The 15,235-nt window shown below is 38.3% G+C and overlaps 1 protein-coding gene across 4 annotated transcripts in view; it reads left to right on the plus strand.

Annotated features, from left to right (window-relative positions):
- Positions 1–15,235, plus strand: part of KCNQ5 (potassium voltage-gated channel subfamily Q member 5) — a 497,952-nt gene that overhangs the window by 257,409 nt on the left and 225,308 nt on the right. The window lies entirely within an intron of this gene.

Here is a 15,235-nt window from a genome sequence, read left to right on the forward strand (position 1 = left end):
TTTCAGAGAGGAAGGAAGAGGGGAAGAGAGATAGAAACATCAGTGATGAGAGAGAATCATTGATTGGCTGCCTCCTGCACATCCCCTACTGGGGATCGATCCTACAACCAAGGCATGTGCCACCCTTACAGTCCACAGGTTGACACTCTGTCCACTGAGCCAAACCAGCTAGTGCTAACACAAGAATCCTAATATGTATATAAAGAGCTAGGTGGCATCACGACCTAATGGGTGTCCAGTCACCATGAAGTGCATGGAGCACGTCTCAGGCCCCCGTCTCCCCGAGCCTCCGAGCAGCTCACCTTGAAGGGGGCTGGCGGTGGGGCAGGACTGGGGACTGTTGAACAGTGGTAGCGGGCTGTGAGCTTAGCGGAACAGTCACCCAGGTGGCAGCGAGTTTCACAAAGCAGTCGCGGGGAGGGGGAGTTGCGCTGAGCAGTTGCAGGGTGGGGAGCCTTGCAGAGCAGTGGCGGGGCAGGGGGAGTTTCACGGAGCTTCCAGGGCGAGCTTCTTGGGGTGGCATCAAGCTTCACAGAGCAGTAGAGGGTGAGGTGCCGTGAGCATTACGGAGCGTCCTGGGGCAGGGAGCTTCACATAGCATTGCAGGGTGGCAGAGGCCATGCGACAAAGGCCAGGCTAGGCCTAGGGACCTCTAGTTTTAAATAAATTCAGTGTCTTTTTTTATTGATTTTCCACAGAGAGGAAGGGAGAGGGAATAGAAAGCTAGAAACATAGATGAGAGAGAAACATTGACCAGCGGCCTCCTGCACACCTCCTACCGGGGATGTGCCCAGAACCAATGTACATGCCCTTGACTGGAATCAAACCTGGGACCCTTCAGTCACAGACCGACGCTCTATCCACTGAGCCAAACTGGCTTCGGAAAATTCAGTGTCTTAAAACAATCACTTCAGTCTATGGAAATGAGAAAATGGATGGGGAAGGAAGGAGGAGAATCTGGCTAATTTCTTCCTATCAGAAAGAAAATACTTAAAGGTTGTAATTTAAATAGCATGAGTGCCAACTCAACTGTCCTCTGTACTTTTCTTTAATATTAAATACTTAATTGTTTTCAATTTTCCAACCAAGATTGCATTGTGTTTATCAATTAGTATTGTTTTAATCAAGTATATTGATATTAATATATAGGTGACCAATGCCAGTGTTTTTTCCCCACTCATTTTTGCAAATGGTAACTCCTGACTCAGATTTCTAGGCAATTCTGGTCACAGCAGGCATTCAACAAACATTGGTTCCCATTCCTATACTTGAGACCTTCAAAGCATTGGAGGAAGAAAAAAATATGACCCTTTAAAAACAGTCCAGGAAATAAATACATGAAAAGGAAGAAGAATAGAAAAATTACATGTTTTAAAAAATGTGTAGTGCTTAGAGCTCTTTAAGCAACAAAATTGTTGCTTCTATTAAATGCAGACAGATAAGGTTACCTTGAGAAGAAAGCAAAGCCTTTGTGTTAATTTCTTTAACATGTGTCAGTCCTCAGATAAACTACAGATTGCAAAGTTTTTGGTTTTTGGAGTTCTGATTTAACTGGCTAAATCAGAAATACAACTTTGCTTTTAGCCAGTTATACTGGGCAAATATTTTATTAGATGCTTAATTGAATTTAGGGAAGAGGATGTTCTAAAATATGCCCCAACATCAGAGAACTACTGCATATGCAATTGAAAAACCCATTCTGAAAAAAATCTGAGAAATCTTGCAGATTCCACAGTGTGTTTCATAATTGCACAGTAGATAACATTTATATTAACATCCTTTCTAGCTCAGCCAGCATGGTTCAGTGGTTGAGCATTGACCTATGAACCAGGAGGTTGCGGTTCCATTCCAGCTCAATCTCAAGTGTGGTGTTTGCAGGAGTAAGCAGATCAATAATTCTTATCATAGATCTTTCTATCTCTCTCCCTCTCCCTTAGGAAGAAGCTTAGTAATTTTCTATTAGCCTTCAACCACTTCATTTTTTAAAAAATTCACTTAAATTAGATTTAATATGAGAGAAGATAAACAGAGGTTTATATTTTTCAGATGTGTGGTGGCATGAGAAATCATCATTTTATTTTAAATAAGCCTTGATTTAGAAAAAAAGAAATCCCTAGATAGATAATATTGATATAGAATATGCTCTAATGTATGTCTATATGTATATTACTGTGTGGGAAAAAATAATAATTAGTCTGATTGCTATAGACATTAGACATTAGATGAATTGCTAATTAGACATCACTCCCAGCATAGTTTCCTACTCTGCAGTTGCCAGTAAACTTTTGATTTTTCATTTGTGAATTTCTTCACTCAATCAACCAACATTTATTAAATATTGTGTCAGGCACTTCTCTAAGTGTTGTAGACATAGAGATAAATAAGACTTGGTCAAAGACTAACAAAACATTTAAAGGCTGGTTCCCAATCCTGAATCATGTAGATAGGACTGACAATAGGAGAATCACCTGTATATGAGTTTAGGAGGATAATTTTGATTATGTAATTAATTAGTATGTGCTATTATAAAACTCTAGCCTCAGAAATGCTGACTCATAACTGAGGCTACTTATCCAATTCAAAAGCCATGAACAAATCCCTTAACTCTCTAATGAATTGAGAAGTTTGGATTGTAAAACGCAGTGCTGAAATGTCTGTATTTTGAGAGTGAGCTGAGAGTGACCATTAATCAAAAGTTTCATTAATGTGGATGAGAGGTGGAGAGATGAAAGCTAGTGATGGTTAACCACAAGAAAGAGAAAATAAAATTCAGAGGAATAGACCAAATGGACAGACCCAGGGTAAGAATATGCAAAGTCCAAAACATTAAAACCATTCATTTTATCCAAGATCATTTAAACTGTGTACAGTTTCTTAAATATCATTGTTGATGACATTGTAAAAAAATATCAAGAAAACCATTTGGTAGATGTTAATATTAAACAACTCTGTGACAGGAAATTCCAAGAACACTGACTATATTTTATTCATTTTTCACTTATGTAATTTAACTTACATTCTTTACCATGAATGTCAGAGTGTTCAGCGTAAGATTTGATGTCTAGTCATAGTAAATAGTAATTATTTGTGCTCTCCTCCTGTTCATATCATTTGATTTTCTTATTCTAAGTTGACCTTGTTAGATGAATGATCATTTTTATAGCTTTCTTAAATCATTGCCAGGAGATGGTATATAATAAAATATATATATACCTTTGTATCATGGAGTTGAACTGAGTTCCTTATGTAGAGTAACAGCTTAGCACACATTTGCCACATTAAGTATTCATTTATTGGTGGAGACTTTCATTAAAACATAAATAAAGAGAAAAAGACATCTAATAATTTATTAAAAGCAATTAAAGTCCACCTGAGAGAAGCAACTATGATATGTTTTATAAACTTAATTTTTGCAAAGGGATGTTTTTCTTTTCATATATAGTTATTTCCAGAAAGATTGGCCCTTTATTTGGCTTTGTGTGTGGTAGCCAGTCTTAGTTTTCTAAATCATCTAAAAAACACACAAAGCATTTGAGCCACATTTGCTGCTAACTAAGTAATAAACTGCAAGGCTTTGGCTAATTATTTGAGGTCATGACTATAATACAGTTCATCGCCTTAGCTAAGACATATGGGCATTTTATGAAAAAACCTGTGCCAACAGTCCTTGAAAAAAGGTTAAATAGATCTAATTTATGTTAAACTTTAATTAAGCATATGCACTACTACGTGATAATGTTCATGCATATGTTGCTTACATTAATTGCTTTCATAAGTTAATTACTACAACACACGTTGGCTTTGGTTTATTTGAAACTTAACAAATGTTCACACCAGCTGTGGAAGTGATTGAAGAAAATAAATGAATAAACCATTGGTTTACTTGTTTAAATTAAATCTGCTATCTCAAGCTGTCTTGACTCTTAATACATTAGAGAAGACACTTGGGAGGTGATGATCATGTAATTCCAATTTTAATCACTGTTTAGTCATACTTTGTTCAGTAATAAAGTTGTAAACCTTTGCATTTGTTTCTATCTTCTGCTGTCTGTAGTTAATTGAGTCATCACTGACTGATTTACTTTTATTGTGACAGAACTGATCTGTGCTTTTAAACAGTCAGACATATACCTGGTCTTTATATAGAAATACACAGGACTGAGTCCACTTTTAACTGGATACTAAAGTTTATATTTAGAGAGATGGTTCATATAGACAAACTAGAGGCTCAGTCCACAAAATTTGTGCATGGGTAGGGTCCCTAGGCCTGGCCCGGAATCAGGGCCAATCAGGTTCCCTGCCTTCCTGCCTCTTCCTTTCCTCCTCCCTCAGAGCCCCACCACTGCTGTTGGTTGTCCACCATGTTCCACACCGCCTCCTAGTGGTCAGCACACATCATAGTGAGCAATCAAACTCCTGGTCTCCCAGTGGAACTCCTGAAGGGACACTTCACACATTAGCCTTTTGTATATATAGATGACATTTTCTTAATTAAGAGGACTCTTATTTTTTAAATTTACGTTTTTTGTTACATCAGTTTGTTGCCCTACATCTGCTATGTTGGCCAATATAGTGTGGAAATGCATTACTACTAAAACATCACATATTAAAACATATTTTTCTTATATACTATTTAAAACACTTTTATTAAGAATCAAATTTCAGGGTGTCTGGTTAAAGATGGTGGATTGAATGTATGCATTTGTTTCTGATCTCTTTCTGAAATCCCAATAAAATTAGTATAAAGAGTTGGGGGTTTTTTGTGTGTGTGTGATTTTTTTTTAATTCTAACTCACAAGGAGACAGGAAATAAAAGAGAGAATGCAACAGCAAACCTGGAAAATATATGGACAAGTGGTAACTGACTTAGCAGACCCTATTAAGTTAAATCCTAAGTCAGCTGCTGGAAAAGCCAAAAAGCCTCCTGATTTATTTAGGCACCAAAAGGCTCAGCACCATGCCACCGGCCATCTCTGGAAGTGGACATGAAAGGGGCCAAGACAAAAGGCTCCTTGGAAGCTTGTGAAAGAGTCAGTTACAACCCAGACCCTCCCCGCCACCAACTCCACACAACCACATAATCGACCCTCCCATACCCTGGCAAAAAGGGGGGAGACTGCAAGCGAGAGCTTCCAGACTGTGGTCCACCCACACAGTTGAGAAAGGAACATTGGGCTGAACACAGGCAGGTAAAATGGAAGTTAACATATGGGTATGCTGTCTCCACCCTGACTCCCAAAACACTGATGAAAAGGATTGAACTCCCAGGCACTACTCTCCAGCCACTGGAAGAGCCTTCTTCTCGGGGAATTTTCACAGCCTAAAAACAAAGATTTGACTCCACAGAAAAGGGGACAGTGGAGCCCATCCCCATGAAAAGGTCCATCCAGATCCCCTGATGCTACACCCCACCCATCTCCCAGCTCCCGGGCAGCTTTTAGGCTCCTCAGTGAGAATCTCAGCTGAGATTACGGATTGTATGTTTTTAAAAAAAATTTTTTTTTGCAATTATTTACATTCAATATTATTTTGTATTAACTTCCAGTGTACAATGAACACTGGGTAGAGTGTTCACCCTGGTCTTTCTATTACCCACCTGGCACCATACATAGTTATTACAATATAGTTTATTATACTTTACATTCCCGTAACTATTTTGTAGTTATGAATTGGTATTTTTTTTAATCTCTTCACCTTTTTTATCCAATCTCCCAACTGACCTCCCATCTGGCAACCCTTAGTCTGTCCTCTGCATCTATGAGTCTATTTCTGTTTTGTTTGTTCATTTACTTTGCTCTTTAGATTTCACATGTAAGTGAAATTGTGTGGTATTTGTCTTTCTCTGACTGACTTATTTCACTTAGCATAGTGTCTCCGTCCATCCATGCTGTAGCAAATGGTAGGATTCCATTCTTTTTATGATTGAGTAATATTTCATTATATATATGTACCATAGTTTTGTTTTTTTATTTCACTTGTCTATTGATGGGAATAGGGTTGCTTCCATATATTGGCTATTGTAAATACACTGCAATGAACATAGGGGTTCATATGTTCTTTTGAATTAATGTTTTGGGTTGCTTCAGATATATACCAGGGAGTAAAATAGAAACATTGAACATAAATTCTACCAAAATTATGACCCAACTCTATTAGAAGAGTGAGAACTGGAAAGCTGGGGCACAGAGTGTGTGTGTGTGTGTGTGTGTGTGTGTGTGTGTGCGTGTGTGTGTGTGCGTGTGTGTGTGTTGAGGGTGGCAGGAAAATGAAGAGATGGGGGCTACATCCTCATCCTTTTAAGACAAGTCAATAGGTAACACCTGAATAACCAAGAAGCAGCAAAGAGGCATCTTACTTCGATTATTTTTTAAATTAGGGTCAAATTGTAAGCAGTGAATGACCATTCTCAGTAACTACCTTCATGGGGCTCGCTAGCTTATTAGACATTTTTCTAAATGAAACAAAGATTCCTTAAACATGAGCCTTAGGTCTTCAGTTAAGATAGGTCTTCAGCCAACCAGATCAGTGGCAAAAATTCATTTCATGTGGCTCAAATGAGATCTGAATATTTGAAACACTAACACAAAATTACCAGATAGCTGGAAGTAAAAGCACAAAATACATGGCAAGGGCCAGAGGTTTTTTACTTTTTAAAAAATCAGTGAGACTTGAAAGCAGTTAGCTTGAAAACAGGAAACTATGTGACTCTCAATTATATACCTGAATCACTTTGATTAAAAAAAAAAACTAAATTTAAGTTACAATAAATGCTTACATATTTCTCTTAAAAAAAGAGCAAACTTTAGAGTTTAAGAGAAAGCTACTATTATTTCTTTACCAATTTCCCAGCATTTATCCTTTATAACCTATTTTCATGTATATCCTCATGCCAGTCTGTCATCTTAAGACCTACATGGCCCTAGGAATTATTATTTTTGGATGCCCCATCTTAAATCATACCAAATAACTTTAAAATGCATCTATGCCCTGCACTGAATATAAATTATATGTGGTATAAAATTTAAGAGGATTTTTATAATTTTGCTTTTCGAAGTATTATTGCTTCAAGGAATTCATTTTCCTGATGATTTATTTGTTAGCATTAGCTTTTCTGTACTTTATTTTATATTAAAGCTGCTTTTTAAAGTGCCTAGAAAATGTTTCTTGAAAGTTCTCATGAATTAATGTATAACATTTTTCTTAACTAAGAATATAAGTCTGTCAATTGACTATGATTTATATGAAATGCAAATTACTTATATTGCCTTAAAATAGGTTTGAGCATGAAAAAAATAAATGCAGTGCCATTCTTGAGTAACAGTCTTCAGAAAAGCAGCAAGGGAAAATATCTGCATTTTTAGAAACCAATTATTTTGGAGTATGTAAATGAAAACTGCCTTCAGATGCTTAGATTAGAAAGAATTCTGAACAGAATATATGCTGTTAATAATTTTAAGAATTTAAGTTACAAGTCTTAATTAGATTAGGATTTACCTTGAGAGGTATTATGAAAACTGTAAATGAGCATCAAAGGGAGCTATGAAATTAACCTTCCCTGTTTCATCTCTACATCAGGTTGGTTTCTACCATCTGTTAAAGGATAATAGCTTTGCTTCTAGTCCATGATTTTTAAGGCCTGGGGGTAACGTGGGTGGCTAGCAACTCCACCCTTATCCAGGGAGATTTGCCCATGATTGCATTATGTTAGCTCGGTCTCTGCTATAAGTACCAGTTAATGATCTCTGCCATCTGTCATAGGTAATTAATTGTACTTGATTATTTCAAATTAGGTCTAATGAATTGACCAGTTGTTTTTCACTCCATAAACCTATGTCTTAAAAATTTTTAAATATAGCCCTAGCCTGTTTGGCTCAGTGGATAGAGTGTCAGCCTATAGACTGAAGAGTCCTGGGTTCAATTCCCGCCAAGGACACATGCCCGGGTTGAGGGCTCCATCCCAGTATGGGGCATGGAGGAGGCAGCCGATCAATGATTCTCTCTCATCATTGATGTTCTAGCTCTCTTTCCCTTTCCCTCTCTGAAATCAATAAAAATATATTTTTTAAAAAATAATTTTAATATATATAACAATTAGGCATCAAATATACAATGTAAAAATCAATTGTCTTCTCTTCAAGTTACAAACTATTGCTTCCTTTCTTTAAGCTGATTGTATTGAGGTCATGCATCTTCTCCTAACAATAACAGTAACTGCAGAGGATTTTCAGTTTATTTTTCATCCATTACTATAAGCAAGTCATTGTTCTAATTTTCAGACAAGGTCCTTGATCTCATAGGATTTTTTCTTGAAAGAAATAATGCAAACAATAAATAAGTGAATATATAAATGTAATTAAATAAGTAAATATATAACGTCTCCCATTAAAAGGATAATCCCAGGTAGCCATATATGCAGTAAGTATAAAACGGGGTGCTTTAGGAATAAAGGATGCCAGAAAACAAGGGGTCCTCCTTAAATGTTAAGTGCCTGGGCTCCTCTGGGGAGGTAATGTTTGAAATGAAGATTGAATAACCACTGAACAAGGATCTGGGGACAGAGTATTCCTATAGAGCCAGTAGAAAGGCCCTACTAAATTATAGCAACCTATGCAGGGAGGGGCAAAAGCAGGTTTACAGTCATGAGTACTTGACAGTCTATTTTTGTGTCATTGTTTATCAATTACTGTATTATTTTCCATTACAAACAACTGTAAACCTATTTTTGCCCCACCCTGTATATAGCAGTGATGGTGGTGATGATGATGATGACGACGACAAAGACAACAATGATATGAATGATATGGTGAGAATGATGATGATGGTAATTATGATGATGATGATGATGATGATGATGATGGTGATGATGATATGGTGATAGTGGTGATAATGGGTGTGGTAATACAGTTCTTTTACAGATGAAACTCAAAAACTAAATACAATGCCCATGTTCACACAATTGTAAATTATTTGGCCTCCAAATCAAAGTACTTAGTAACAATGAGATTTAAAAGGTGACCTGAATGTCCACTTTTTGCTGTCATATTAAAGGTGCTCTTAAAGAACTGACATATCTTCACTGGAATCCCCTAACTTCAAGACTCCTTAAGTACTTCCTGAACTACAGGAACTTATCCTGTGCTGAAGAGCCCTATCTCCAGCTTGGTAACAGGCTGCTCTTCATTTGTCCGGGTTCTCATCACCTGCATAGCAGCTATGCTATTTCACTCCACAACCAACAATTTCACCAACTCTGAAAATGTTTTAAGCATCTCACTTTCTACTTGTGCAGAACTTAATTAGGTATCTCCCAAAGCCACTAATCTTCAGCCCACTAGAACCTCCCATCTATTACCACCTCATGTGCTCACTTCCTTCTTTTGACTAGTGTAAAATCCATGTATTTTTCACTATAATACTCCCTTTCAAACCCCTCTCTCAACAAAACCCCAACCTTGACTAAACTCAATTATTGGCCCTCTAATGTCCTCTGCAGAGAAACTAAATGGCACTTTAGAAAATCATAAGCCATGCTCACTGGTCCCTTTGAAGCCATAAACAATCTCTCAAATGGTCATCATACCCCTGCTAAGTGTATTTCCCAACACTCAGGGACAGCTGCATTAAGCCTTCTCTCCTTTGCATGAGTAATTTCTTTTATTGAATTTATTAGCATGATATCCTATATAATAAAAGGCTAATATGCAAATAGACCAAACAACAGAACAACCAAACAACTGGTTACTATGACGTGTGCTGACCACTAGGGGGCACAAGGAGAACATGGCAGGCATTGGCCATAGCCAGATGGTGGAGCAGGTGAGCTGGGGTGCCACACCAAGGCCAATTGCTGTCATTAGGAATAGCCTCTGAAAATTCTTTGCTCCTGCACACCATGGTCCCAGTGCTCACACCTGCTGCCATCAACAGCAGCAAGTGCAAGCTGCAGCTCCAGCACTGTTTGCAGGTGTGAACAGTGGCTGCTGGCCCCAATAGTCCTGAGAGCTTCTCTACCTCCCCCTGCTCCTGAGGGGCAATCGGGGCAGCAGTCACTGTGCTGACGCCAGCCCCAATCTCTCCGTGCCATCAGCGGGTGTGTGTGAGTGGGGTGGCAGAAGTGGAGCTGCTATCAGACAAGGGACTGGGGGGTCCACAATGGGAGGGGCCGGAAAGTGGTGCATAGGATGGGCCGACCACAGCCTCCCAGTCCACAGTTCCTTTCAAGGTACACAAATTCATGCACTGGGCCCCAAGTTTATAATAATAAAAGCTTAATGTGCTAATTAAACCAAACAACCTTCTGGACATTATTCCAGATGTCTTCCAGATGAAGCCACCACAGCAGGGGCTGAGGCAGAGGCAGTTAAGGATGATTAGGCAAGCAGGTGAGCAGTTAGGAGCATCAGGCAGGCAGGCAGAGTGGTTAGAGGTGATCAGGCAGGCAGGCAAGTAGTTAGGGGCAGTCAGGCAGGCAGGCAAGTGGTTAGGGCCAATCAGGTAGGCAGGTAAGCAGTTAGGAGCCAGTAGTCCCATATTGTGAGAGGGATGTCTGACTGCCGATTTAGGCCTGATCCCGCTGTAGACATCCCCCAAGCAGTCCCAGATTGCAAGAGGGTACAGTTGAGCTGAGGGCCCCCACCCCCATGTATGAATTTCATGCACCAGGCCTCTAGTTGGTTAATAAAATATGTAGGTTTTATGTGTACAATTCTATAATACATCATCTGTATATAATATATAATATATTATATAATATATAATAATATATTGTGTGTTGATCACCCAGTCAAGTCTCTCTGCATCATTCTTATTGGCATTTGACATGATTAATGTTTTCTGCTAAAAAACAAACAAAAAAAACCACCTTAGATCTCAAATCCCCATCCAACTTTTGCTGACTTTCCTGTTCCTCTTTACAGCAAGACTTCTCAAAGGAGCCAAAACCGGTTTGGCTCAATGGATAGAGCGTCGGCTTGGGGACTGAAGGGACCCGGGTTCAATTCCGGTCAAGGGCATGTACCTTGGTTGCGGGCATATCCCCAGTAGGGGGTGTGCAAGAGGCAGCTGATCGATGACTCTCTCTCATCGATGTTTCTAACTCTCTATCTCTCTCCCTTCCTCTCTGTAAAAAAACAATAAATTAAAAAAAAAAAAAAAAGACTTCTCAAAGGAGTGGTTTGTACTTGCCATGTCCACTTTGTTAGCCTCCCATTCACTCTAATTCCCGTTGAGCTTCCATCTCTGCTTTGCCCAATTTAATGGCATCGTCTCTGTCCTCCCCTCACTCTGCCTCACTGCAGTATTCCATGCAGATGACCAGCCTCCATCTAGAAATTTTTCTCTCTTCATTCTGATACTCCACACTCTACTGGTTTTCCCCTCTCTCCTGGAAGATCCATTCTCCACCTCTTTAATGGCTTCTCTTCCCTAACCTACTTCTATACTTAGGATTGTCCCGGGACCAGCACTGGACATTCTTTATTTTCAGATTTCCCCTTAATGACAGGTCTTCAAATCTCATTTTTGTGCTCCTCTTTTATATGCTACCCTGAACTCCAGTCTCACACAACTAGAAGACTCCTTGGCATTTCTGCTGATTTGTCTTAGTAATTGGCACTCTCCACTCGGTTGTTCATATTGACTATAAGCATTCTTCATTTTATTCCTGTATCTTGCTCCACTTCTAGTCCATCAGCAAATCCTGTCCATCCTACTTCTAAAATATTTCCATTTTTCTTATTGTTACTTATCCCTCTTGTCCCTTCCCGCTGTCACCATCACAAGCTTCCTTTTTTTTTGGGGGGGGGGGGGGGGGGCGGTTACTGCAATAGCTTACTAACTATTCCCCTGCTTCCACTGTTCACCCTATAACTCAATATAAAAACAGCAGCCAAAATAACCTATAAAAGTATAAATCAGATTCTGACTCTGTTTTGCTTAAAATTCTCTTGACTTTCTGTTGCCCTTAAAAGAAAAACCCAACTCGTTATCATGGCATGCAAGAAAATGTATGATCTGGTCCTGAGTTTTTCTTCACGTTTCTCTACAAAGTTTTTTCTCCCTCACTCATTTCCAGCCATTTGGTCTTTCTATTTCTTAAATACATTAAGTTTGTTTCTGCCTGAGGGTATTCAGACTTGCTGATCACTCAGCATGGAATACACCTGTATGTCTTGCTTTTCTTAGAACTGTCTTCTCCAGGTATCAACTCAAATGCTCGTCACTGTAAAAGATCTCCCTCACCATCTTATGTAAAGTAACCTGTCTGGCCACTCTATCCTATTGCCCTTTTTTTATTTTCTTCATTGTAGACTTGACTATCAGAAATTCTCACTCACTGATTTTCTTGAGCATGATTTGCCTCCCTACTAGAATGTGAGCTCCATGAGGGTAGAGAGCTTATCAGACTTATTCTGACTTTAGTCCCACAGCACAGAACAAGCCATGTTCATAGCAGACAGTAAGTAAATATTTATTATAAAATTAATGAATTAATTAAAAATTTGACAGTTCAACTTTAACCTTAATTACATGATGGTTTTTTGTAAAGGAGGGAAAATGGCATAAAATTAGATATTGTATTAAAATGAGTCACATGCAAAGTTTGAACTGATAAATTTATCATTTTTCCAACCTCTTACAACTGATTTCAACCATGACAAAGATTACATTTCAATTATTTTTATAAGTATGTAAGATTTATTTTATATTTCAGTCATATGCATATATATGGCCTTTAAATTGATAAGTCTACTTAACTCATTAACATATAAATTCTCTAGCAAATTCTTGGCTTTTGTCAAACCTTTTCTTGCCTCTCTCTTCCTCACTTTAAATTCCCACACATTGTTTAATCTCTCTAAACCTTAAATACTCTGACTACACCTTAACATTACCATCCTACAAATGTGTTCCTGTGTTTGTGTGTCTCTGTAATTTCTTCAGATTTTTAATTGTGCATTGTGCATAATTAGGATAGAGCTATAGCTATAACTAACTGGGGCTTTAAGAGTCCCCCAGGAGCTGAGAGAACACACAAAATAAGCTAACTCATAAAGGCAGCTATTCATATTGATAAATTATACATGTAACCTGGGATTTTAAAGAAGTAAAATTTTATTGCAGTAATTTATAATAATGCTCCATTAAAAGGAATTCTAGCTTTAGGTGCCCAGAAAGCTCACCATCTTCTCACTTTTGGGATATTTAAGGGCAAAAGGACTTAAAGGTTTTGTGCGGCATTCTGTAAACCCAGATCAAATCCAGCTGCTACCTGCAGCCCAGGTCACTTTGGGCAAAGAACTATGTCATCCTTTCCTTGAACCAGCAAGAATCTGTGCCAAGGTATAGGAACCTGTGCCATAGGTATGTGCATAACAAGCAAAAGTATGCTTGTTTCCACCACAGAACCACACATCTGCGAAATACAGCACACATGAAAATGAATATAATTTTGATCACCACACATCTGCGAAATACAGCACACATGAAAATGAATATAATTTTGATCACATTAAAGTACATGTTAATGAAAAGTAATTTTCTTTCCTTTGTATACCTTTTAATATTCTTTCCCATAGCACTTTGGTTATATCAAAGTCATACTTCCTTGTCCAAAATGAAGAGCAAAGTTGAACTACCAGCCACACAAAGAGGACCTCACAGAGACTGCAAGGTTTTGAATTAGCCAAATAACAGGAGCAAATGTGTGTTTTTAGAAACCCTAAAAACATTCTTCAGTTCCTGTTATTTTGTATTCGTAAACGTCATATTAAAGTAAAAATATCTTTTATTGCACTACATCAAATAAACTAAGGGATAAAGATAGAAGGAGTTTTTATTCACACTCTCTGTGAAATTCTGAATATGCTTAGGTAGACCATAGTTTTCTCAAAATCCTTTATTTGACCACAGTGGAGTGAATGCTGGCTGTATAGTCAAAAGGCACAGCTTTGCCATTTATAATTGGGTGGTTTGAACTCATCATTCATCCTCTCTAGATCTATTTTTTTTTTCATCTTTCCCTAACCACCTCACACATGCTTCTGATGAAGTATGATTCTGTATTAAAGTACTTCGTACACAAACAAAAAGTCAAATTTTGTTAGCAGAAAGTGCTTGCCCCTAGTACCCAATTAATTAATTAATTAAAACATTGCACAAACTTTTATGAGTGCCTACTAGGTGCCCAACGTTTCCCAAGGCATTTGCTGTCTATGAATAGGGCAGAAAAAGTAGATTAGTGGTTGCCTATGACTGGAGATGGGAATGGGATGAAGGTAAATGAGCATGAAGTTTCTGTTTGAGATGATAGAAATTATCTAAAATAAGATTGCAATAATAATTCCACAATTCTTTAAATTTACTAATAATCATGGAAATGTACATTTAAAAGATGTGAATTTTAAGGTTTGTATATTATACTTTAGTTAAGCTTTTTTTAACTGGCATGTAAACAAAAAAATGCTACAATATGCTGGAGAATATGGATGCTGTTGACCTACAGTTGTATATAGTTGAAAGTTCAAATGATTTTTGTATTTAAAAAAACAACAACACATTAACATAATCCTAATCCTATAACAAAACTGTTTCAAACCCAGAACAGATTTCACACTCTTAAGAGAGACATATATCTAAAACTTAAAAAACCTTATTACACCCATCAATGTTTTGTTTACCTCTCTCTCTCTCTCTCTCTCTCTCTCTCTCTCTCTCTCTCTCTCTCTCTCTCCCTCCCTCTCTCTCTCTCTCTCTCTCCTCTCTCTCTCTCTCTCTCTCTCTCTCTCTCTCTCTCTCTCTCTCTCTCTCTCTCTCTCTCTCTCTCTCTTTCTTCCTCTCTAAAAATTGACTTAAAATTATCATCTTTAAAAAAGAGGTCTGGCCTTGATATATCTAAAAATGTTGCCAATGTTGTAAATTTGACACTGACTGAGTCTGACAGAACCATTAGTGATGTTTGGAGAGCAGGTGGAAGCTAGGCTGGGGGACGGGCCAAGCCCTGGCACAATCATTTGCTTGAACCGACCCCCAGGCAAAGCTGCCTGTCAGGGACCCCAGATCACAGAGTGAGCAGAATGGAAGGAGATAGGCAGAGCAGGTGACCTCAAGCCCACCATAGCTTGGAGCTCTGCTTCCACGCAGAAGGAATGAGTCTTCCATTTCAATCCATGCTTCCTATCTCCAGAGACACTTTTCTGCTTTAGGACAATATAAAGGACTCCCTTGCTCTAGGTTT

Source organism: Pipistrellus hanaki, assembly GCF_964339955.1.
Source record: "Pipistrellus hanaki genome assembly, chromosome: 7".
Taxonomy (NCBI): domain Eukaryota; kingdom Metazoa; phylum Chordata; class Mammalia; order Chiroptera; family Vespertilionidae; genus Pipistrellus; species Pipistrellus hanaki.